At 54.9% G+C, this 9,889-nt stretch overlaps 1 non-coding gene across 1 annotated transcript; it reads left to right on the top strand.

Moving 5' to 3' along the window:
* The first annotated feature begins 2,168 nt into the window (after positions 1-2,168).
* On the top strand, positions 2,169-2,319 carry LOC138448130 (5.8S ribosomal RNA). The gene has a single exon (XR_011259989.1). It is a non-coding gene; the product is annotated as a 5.8S ribosomal RNA (ribosomal RNA).
* The last annotated feature ends 7,570 nt before the right edge of the window (positions 2,320-9,889 follow it).

The raw sequence follows: 9,889 nt of genomic DNA, 5'->3' as shown, positions 1-9,889 counted from the left end.
TTGGTGTGGCTATGAAGGGAGGTGGATGGGGCACATGGGCATGTTTCTGGAGGGAGAGATGGGGCACAGTGGGTCTGGAGGCTAGCATAGGTCATCTAGGTGTGGGTTGGGAAGTTGGGTGGGCATCTTGGTGTGGCTCTGGAGGGAGGTGGTGGGGGTACATTGGTGTGGATTTGGGTGGAGGGATGGTGCACATGGGTGTGTTTCTGGAGGGAGAGATGGGGCACAGTGGTTCTGGAGGGTGGCATGGGTCATCTAGGTGTGGGTTGGGAAGTTGGACTGGGCATCTTGGTGTGGCTCTGTAGGGAGGTGTTGGGGGCACATTGGTGTGGGTTTGATGGGAGGGATGGGGACATTGGTCTGGGGAGGGATGACCGCATATTGGTGTGGGTCTGGAAGGAGGGGACAGGGCACATTGGTGTGGGTCTGGGCGGATGGGGGCATACTAGGATGGGTGGTTTTAGAGGGGGTTGGCTGGGGCTATCCGCATGTGATTCAGGATTGGCACATGGGCATCTGCTGCAAGGGGAAGGGGCATCTTGCTATGTGGAGGGAGGATGGGGCATTATGGTATTGGTCTAGAGGGAGGGATGGGGCATCTTGGTGTGGTTCTGAGAGGAAGGGATGGTGCACATGGGTGTGGGTCTGTAGGGAGGGATGGGGACATTGCTGTAGGTATGAAGGGAGGCATAGGACACATTGGTGTGCATCTGGAGGGAGGGATGGGGCACATTGGTGTGGGTCTGGAGGGAAGGATTGGTGCTCATTGGTCGGAGGACGGATAGGGGCATCCTTCTGTGTGGAGGGAGCATGGGCCATCATGGTATGGGTCTTGAGGAAGGGATTGGGCATTGTGGCGTCTGGATCGGAGGGGGCATTGTTGATCTGGAATGGAGGGACAGGGCATATAATGGGGGCATGTCAGGGAATGGTGGAGCATGTGGGTCAGGGCTGGAGCGCTCTGGTGGGAAGGAAGGGGGCATCTGGGTATGAATGGAGGGATATGGGGTATGTTTGTCTGGAGAGAAGGATGTTGGTTTATTGGAGTGGTGGGAGCATGTGTGTGTCGAAGGGATGGGGTAATCGGGTGTGGGTATAGAGAGAGGGCGAATGGCGCCATCTGAGTGTGGAGGTAGAGATGAAGCATATGGGTGTGGCTCTGAGGGGTGGAGCATCTTGGTGTATGTATGGAGGGCCAGATGTTGGTGTCTTTGTGTGGGTTCGGATGGAGGGATGGTGGCATGTAGGTCAGGAGGGAGGTGGCATTTGAATCTGGAACGTGTTTGGAAGGAGAAATGGGGCGTTTGAGTGTGAATGGTTTCTGCTTGTGGGTGGGGGCATAAAGGATCATTAACAGCGGAGCGTGGGCCCGACCTCGGTTGCATCCCAGACGTGCACACCCACAGCCCGGGGCACCTCTCGCAGAGCGGTCCAGTGCGCGTGGTCAACCAGCCCCCTCTCCTCACTGAGCCTGCATCTGCGCTGGCCAGGGGGCGCACACTCCTCTCCCTGACCTGCCAGCGGCTGGGCATTGGTGGGCATACCCCGGTCACCAGGGAAGCCCCGAGTGGGGGCAGCCGGGAGCTGAGGGAAACCTGACTGCTCTCGAGGGGTGCCTCCCCAGGCAGACAGGCGCCCGGCATGCTAGGCATGAGCCCTGAGCCATGGTGCAGCTGGCTCACTTGACGGTGGGCGCCAAGGTTCCAGCCGCCCACATCTGTGTGTGAGCAATGGCCAGGCATTAGGTGACCTTCCCTCTTGCCCAGGTACCTGGAGCTGGGCCCTATGCAGCCGGGCTGGGGTTTGAAGACTCTAGTGGTCCCACCCGACCCCCTGTCTGTGCTGTCTCTGGCCTGCCTCGTTGTCCATCTCCCAGCCCCCCCTCCCAAAAGGGAAGGGGTCGGGGAAGGATGAGTGGATCGGGCCGTGTGGGCAGGTGGCGGAGCGGCCTACCTCCATCCCCCTGGGAAGCGCTGTGCTGCTGCAGCTGGCGGTCAGGCTGAGCACCTGTATTATTATTATTATTATTATTATTTTTTTAAACCACAATGGTTTCGGCCGAGCTAGACAGGGAGCTGGGCTGTCCTGCCACAGCCAGCGCTGCCTCCCCCAACCTCTCCTTCACCGGCAGGGTCAGGCCGACGTCTAGGACAAAAAAAGTTGCCTGTGGCTCTTGGCGGTGGATCACTCGACTCGTGCATCGATGAAGAACGCAGCTAGCTGCGAGAATTAGTGTGAATTGCAGGACACATTGATCAACACGTCGAACGCACCATGTGGCCCTGGGTTTTTCCCGGGACTACGCCTGTCTGAGGGTCGCTTGTACATGAATCGCCCTGGGGTTGACTCCCAGGGTCGTGGATGGGGCTGTCGCAGGGACCCCATTCCATTCATCCCCCTAAGGTCAGATCCCGATCAGCACCGTCGCTGGATCCTTGGATCTGGCGCGCAAGCTCATTGCCGACGCGTCCTGGATTCCCCAGTTTCCCCTCCTCATGCTGGTTTCGGGAGGGCCGGGTGGCCGACACGCCCTGGATGTGGTGGCGGCAGCAGCAGGCTTTAAAAAAGCCTGGCGCACCTTCACCCCACCCCGGGGCACCTGGCCGTGCTGTGTGTGGCTGTCTTTGGTGTCCCACGGCTGCCGGCTCAGGATGACCATGGAGCGCGGACCTCGTGACCATGTGGGCTTCGGTCACAGATTGGGACAGAATACACTCGCCTGCGCCAAGGGCTGGGGCAACCCCCCGTACAGGCCCGAGGCCAGCTGCCCTGAGCTTTGTGCTCCCCGACCACGGCCTTAGATCAGACGTGGTGACCTGCTGAATTTAAGCATATTACTAAGCAGAGGAAAAGGAACTAACCAAGATTCCCTCAGTAAAGGCCAGTGAAAAGGGAAGAGCCCAGCGCCGAATCCCCATTCAGCAGCAGGCGTGGGAAATGAGGCGTACAGAACACCGACTCCCCGGCATCGCTCAGGGGGCTCAAGTCCTTCTGATCGAGTCTCCCCACGCGGATGGTGTTAGGCCGATAGCGGCCTCTTGCACCCCCAGGATCAGGTCTTCTTGGAGTCAGGTTGCTTGGGAATGCAGCCCAAAGCGTGTGGTAAACTCTAAGGCTAAATACGGGCGCGAGACTGGTGGCCAACAAGTACCGTAAGGGAAAGTTGAAGAGAGTTCAAGAGGGTGTGAAACGGTTGAGCGGTAAACTGGTGGGGTCTGTGCAGTCCACCCACAGGATTCAACACGGCAGGCAGGTTGGTCACCTGGAACGGTGGAGGCCCTTGCAGGTCTGCGGCCCGGGCACATCCAGCCCCAGCAGGGCGCATTTCCTCTGTATCGGTGCAACACGACCGGCTGGGAAGGCCCCAGGGGGCAGGTGGCTCTCTGCTCCAGCAGAGAGTGTTACAGCCCCCTGACAGCAGTTTTGCTGTGTCCACGGGGCTGAGGGAGATAGAACGCCACCGGGCCCTTTTCCGGAAACTGTCCTGGCCCCTCTTGGGGGTTGCTAGAGTGGCCACGGGAGACGGGGCTCCCGATGTGACTGTGGTGGACTGCCCTCAATACGCCCCAACCACGTCGTGCTGCCGGGCGGGGAGGCCCACAAAGGGCGCCAGTGGTCTGAGGTGATGTCGGTTAACCACCCGACCTGTTTGGAAACACTGACTAAGAGTATAACGCCTGCCCGAGTCAGAGGGATGAATGAAACCCTGTGATGTAATGATGTTGAGGGCCGGTGCCCGGCGATTGCAGTGGCATCCTGTCGCGGTGGGCCCTCCACCGACCCGTCTCGCCCACTCTGTCAGAGAGATGATGCATGAGCGTGTGTGATAGGACCCAAAAGAGGGTGAACTCGGCCTGGTGGAGGTCCGTAGCGGTCCTGATGTGTAAATCGGTCATCCGACCTGAGTATAGGGGCAAAAGACTAATCGAATGATATAGTAGCTGGTTCTCTCCGAAGTTTCACTCAGGATAGCTGGCGCACGGAAACCCCAGTTTTATCTAGCAAAGCGAATGATTAGAGGTCTTGGGGCCAAAATTATCTCAACCTGCTCTCAAACTTTAAATGGTTATGAAGCCCGGCTTGCTGGCGTGGAGCCGGGTATTGTATGAAAGTGCTCAGTGGGCAACTTTTGGTAAGCAGAACAGGCGCTGCGGGATGAACCGCACCCGGGGTTAAGGCGCATGATGCAGATGCTCATGAGTCCCCAGAAACGGTGTTGGTTGATATAGACAGCAGGATGGTGGCCATGGTAGTCGGAATCCGCTAAGGAGTGTGTAACAACTCACCTGTCAAATCAACTAGCCCTGAAAATGGATGGCCCTGGAGCATCAGGCCCATACCAGGCCGGCGTTGAGATCCGCGGGGGCTAAGTCAGGCGAGTAGGAGGGCTGCTGCAGTACGCACAGAAGCCCGGGGCGAGGGCCCGCGTGGAGCCGCCGCAGGTGCAGATCTTGGTTGTAGTAGCAAATATTAAAACGAGAACTTTGAAGAATGAAGTGGAGAAGGGTTCCATGTGAACAGAAGTTGAACATGGGTCAGTCAGTTCTAAGAGATGGGCGAGCGCCGTTCGGAAGGGATGGGCTATGGCCTCCATTGCCCTCAGCCGATCGACAGGAAGTCGGGTTCAGATCCCCGAACCCAGAGTGGCAGGGACGGGCGCCCTTGCAGCGTCCAGTGCGGTAATGCAAATGATCCCAGAGAAGCTGGCGGGAGCCGCACAGAGTTTTTTTTTTTATTTTTATTTTTTTTAAACAATTTTTATTTTATATAACACACCAAACATTAAACATTACAATTCTTGGGACTTCCATCATCAGATTCAGCGTCTGAGTGTTACAATCAGCATTGTCCAGTCCCATTCCCTCCCTCCCCCCTAACCTATGCCAATATGTCCATGTCATCATCCTGTGATTTTTCAGGCGGGTTTATCGTCGTCTCTTTATCCGTTTCATCATCGCTCTGATCAGACTGTGGGGGCCACTCATGGTAGCCACCAGCTGCCTCCATTCAATTAGGGGTCCTACCTCCTCCTCCCCTCCCCTACAAACCGTGTCCCACCAAACAGCCGTTTCTGCCTCTGCCCATTTTAAGAGGTCAGCCCACCACAACTCTATCCTCGGCCTCTGGGCTGCCTTCCAGCAGATTGCTATCCTTCGTTTGGCCAGGACATATACTAGATCTTTCATTTTGCTTATGTGCCTTAAGTTACGTGGCCTAGGGAATACCCCCAGCATGCATGCCCAGGCCGACTCCACCTCCAGTGTAATACCGGTTCCTGCTAAGCGTGTCTTCACTTCTTGCCAAAACCGCCCCACCTCAGGGCAGGCCCAAAACATGTGGAGTAGCCCAGCTTCCTCCACCCCACACCTAGGGCATTTCTGAGTCGTATGGCCACCAAACCTAGCGATCTTACTGGGGGTGAGATATGCTCTATGTGTGACATATAGTTGGATATGCTGGAGCCTTGCGTTCCGGGACACTTTTTTATGATATCTTTGGGCTCTTTTCCAGAGCCCATCCGACATAGGCTCTCCCACCTCATCCTCCCAAAGTTGTCTCAGTTGGGTCAAGTCCTTCCCCACCTTGGACCCCAACAGCTCGTATATGCGGGAAATCTCATGCCCACCCTCTGAAATATCATATATAGCCTCCATGGTGGCATCCGGTTGTCCGGTGAGCACCTCTGTTGGCCACTTCGCTCGTACTCTCTTGACAATTCTGGTGTAAGTTATGTACTGCCCTTTATGCACCCCAGTATCTTTGATCAGGTTCGGGAACTCTAATGCCTCCCCTTGCAGCCATATGTCTCCCAGGGTGGCCAGGCCCACTGGTTCCCAGTACTTGCGGACCCCTTGTATCAGCTGGGGATCCTCTCCACATAGTGCTGCAAGCAGCACCTGCATAGAGTACGGAACCGGGTGTCCCGCAATCTGCCACGTTCTGTGCCATATCTCCCATCCCAGTACCAGCAGCCCGCCATCCCCCGGACCCTCGACTTGGACAGATCCACCACTTCTTTGAGGAAGAAGGGGAGCGGTTCCCTGCACAGCAGCCTGGTTTCTGCCGTCTCCTCGTCAGACAGCCATCTTGTTACATACTGCAGCTGCCCTGCCAGATAATATAGCTCAACATTTGGCAGGTTGATATCTCCCCTATCACACGAGTTCTGTAGTTTCCAGAGGGCCACCCTGTTCCTGGAGTTGCCCCAGATGAAGCCCCTACACAGGCTATGGAGGCTAGCGAAAAAGTGCCTCGGGATTCCATGCGGGATGTTAACAAAGAAATGCAACAGTCTGGGCAAAACTACCATTTTTAGCAGAGCAGCCCTCCCCACCATAGCCAGGGGTAACTTGGACCAGAATCCCATGCTGTTCTTAATTCCTTCTACTGCTTTAACCGTGTTGCGTGCATGTTCTCTTCTGCAGTATGGTATATGTCAATTCCGAGATATCGGAACGACTTTGTGTGCCAGGGTATCGGCAACACTGGCAGACTCCCGGGCAAGACAAGCTTGTATCTCCCCAGAGGGAACACGCTAGACTTTTTGGGGTTAACCGCTATGCCAGAGAGAACGGCAAATTGCTCCATCATGTCTAGAATATATTTCATGTTCTCTTCTGGGTAGCGTAAATATAACAGTATGTCGTCCGCATTTAAAGAAACCAGGTGCATGCCACCCGCAGTGCGAATACCTATCTCATCGTATTGCTGTCTCAGGCAGGTGGCCAATGGCTCCAGTGCCAATATGTATAACATGGGCGACCACGGGCAGCCCTGTCTAGTGCCTCTGCTTAGTTGCCATTTGTCCAAAATGATAGCACCCGTTTTGACCCTGGCGATCGGGGAGCTGTATAACATTGTCACCCACCTGAGGTACCCCGGTCCCATTCCATAGCCCTCTAAGGTCGCAATCAACCAGGGCCATCTCACTCGTCGAAGGCCTTGACCGCGTCTAGTGAAACTATTGCCAGTTCACCTGGGTCAATTTTTGTCTGGTCAAGGATGTGATGCAGTCTTCTGAGATTATCAGTTATGTTCCTGCCGGGACATAGCCCGTTTGGTCGGCGTGTATCAGTTTACCAATGACAGCCTTAAGCCTATTTGCCAGTACAGCAGTGAGGATTTTACTATCCTGATTGAGCATCGATAAGGGCCTGTACGACCCACAATCAGTGCTAGGCTTGCCCGGCTTCAGAAGCGGGATAATCACCGCCTCTCGCAGGGTCTCTGGTAGCCTGCCTTGCTCATACGACTCGTTAAGCATGGCCAGCAGCTCTTGTTTATAGGTTTTATAAAATTCACTTGGAAGCCCATCGGACCCGGGGGCCTTACAGGTGGGCAAGTAGCGAACCACTAGTTCGAGTTTTTCCATCGTAATAGGGGCATCTAGGTCTGCGCGTTCTGCCTCATCTAAGGTGGGTAGGCCCATGTCCTCCAATGTTACCCGAATTTCGTGGTCTCTAGGGCCACCTGGGTCCCCATAAAGATGTTTATAGAATCTCAGGAACTCCTCATTCACCCCCTCCTGGGTATTCTGAGTGCACCCTCCCTTGCCTTTAATTTCCCTGATCACCGTTCGCGGCGTCTCACTCTTGTATAGCCAGGCCAGCAACCTGCCCGGCTTATCTCCCCCTGCGTGCTGTCTCTCCACGTATTTCTTATAGCTTAGTTTACATAACCTGTCCCAGCAGTCCCCACTGGCCTGTTGTAATTGCCTTATCCTGTCTCTGTCCTCATCAGCGTTGCCTTCCGTACGCATCCTGCCCTCCAACTCCTCCTCAATTCCCTTCAGCTCCTGCTCTATGCCCCCCTGAATCCCCCTAGACTTCGAAATGGCAACCCCCCGCAAAACCACCTTAAACGCCTCCCAAACAGTTCCCATAGAGCTTACACTACCAGTATTTATCTTGAAGTACTCAGTGATCGCCTCTCTTAAATCCTCCCTGAATCCCGGGTCCTGCAGAGCCTCGGCTCTGAGTTTCCAAGTGGGAATCAGTGCCCTGGGAGGTTGATGGCGCCACTCCAGGACCAGGGGGGAGTGGGCCGAAAGCACCCTAGCTTTGTATTCTGCACCTTCCATCTCTCCTGCCAACTCCGTGGAGGCAAACACATAGTCTAATCTTGTATGAAGGGTGTGTGGTGCCGTATAGTGCGAGTATTGTCTATCCACTGGATGCAACTGCCTCCAGACATCCACTAGGTCGAAGTCCCTCAGGAGGGCCTGTAGCACCTTTGCTGCTGGGGTTGGTTTGTCTATCTTACTATCCGATCTGTCAACATTAGGGTTAAGTACACAGTTAAAATCACCTCCCAAAATAATCCCACCACCCAGCAGAGGGCCGACTCTACCGTACAGGGTCCTAAAGTAAGACGCTGTGTCCTGGATAGGGGCATATTAATTTACAATACACACTTCTCGGTTTTCCAATATACCCTTCACAACAATCAATCTGCCATCTGGGTCACCCGTGACCTGAAGCGGCTGAAATGGCACCTGCGGCGCCACCCAGATGATAACTCCTCTAGCGTAGGCCGAGTATGTGGATCCCACCAGGCACCCCCTCCACTTCTTCTTAACCACCTACAATTTCTCCCCAGTGAGGTGGGTCTCTTGCAATAATGCTATGTCGGTCCTCATCCTTTTCAGATACATCATCACCTTGTTACGTTTCAGATAGCTGTTGAGGCCCCTGACATTCCAGGTAACCACTCTAAGGCACCCTGGCGCCATCACCATGATATCCCGCACTCCTTCCCCGCCTCTTATCCCGCCTGTTAAGGGTCACATTTTGGCTCAATACCCTTTCCCTCCCATCAAACTTCCCTCCAACCCCCTTCCCAACTCCCCATTCCCCAACTTCAAACCACTGCACACCCCCCCCTTCATCTACCCCAACCCCAACAAGTGCCCAGCTCCATCCCTGGATCTCAGGCCCCCCCGCATTTGGTTCTGCCCTAAAAGGCCCCGGCCCAGAACCCAGCAGGGTGTCACCGAACTACCAGTGACCTAACTAAACTATTCACTATGGGGTTGTGAGGTCATGCTCCGTATAGCTCCTATATCTATATCAAGGTTTCCAGTGCCACCGTATCATATTTATAATTGTAGCTCTGAACACACTCTTCTGCCGGTATATGCAATGCTATATTCAAGTCCCATTGTCATGAGCTGCAGCACCTAGGGCGCTTTACCGACGCATGTTACTTATCTCCACCTTCTGCTCCCTGGATGTCCGGTTCCTGGGGACAGCTCTGCGCATCTAACCAGCCCATGGCGTCCTCTGGGGTGTCAAAAAACAAGGTTCTGCTCTTGTAGAAAACCTTCAGTTTAGCTGGATAAAGCAGCATGTACCTACGGCCCGCATCCCGCAATCTTCTTTTCACGGACCCAAAGTTCATGCGGCTGCGCTGTACTTGCAAGGTATAATCCGGGTATGCCGTTATGTTCGCAGCACCTCTTTGTATCGTGCCGCCCTTCCGAAAGTGTTCAAGGATTTTTTCCCAGTAGTTTAGGACCTTCGCTATCACCGGCCTGGGGGTGTTACCCGGCGGTGACTTCCTCATCAGGGCCCTGTGTGCCCTCTCTACAGTGAACCCCTAGGACAGGGCTCCCCCGGTTATCTCCTGTAATAGCATAGACTCGATGTATTCCGTAGGTTTAGTTCCCTCAGCTCCTTCCGACAATGCGAATATTGTTCCTTCGGGCGCGTCCCTCCGCCTCTTCCGCCCTGCTCTCCAAATTGCCCACACGTTGTACCAAGGCGTGAAGTTCAGATTTATGGGCAGCACAGGCTGCTGTGTTCGGGGCCACCTCTTTTTCCAGGTCCTCCGTGCGCTCAGCCAACAATCGCACGTCTTGCCGGAGAAGATTTACGTCCTCCTGCACCGC

This window comes from Ambystoma mexicanum, chromosome 3q (assembly GCF_040938575.1).
Source record: "Ambystoma mexicanum isolate Mex_15411 chromosome 3q, UKY_AmexF1_1, whole genome shotgun sequence".
Lineage (NCBI taxonomy): Eukaryota > Metazoa > Chordata > Amphibia > Caudata > Ambystomatidae > Ambystoma > Ambystoma mexicanum.
The sequence above is the reverse complement of the archived record's forward strand: the minus strand, read 5'-3'. Positions and strand labels throughout refer to the sequence as shown.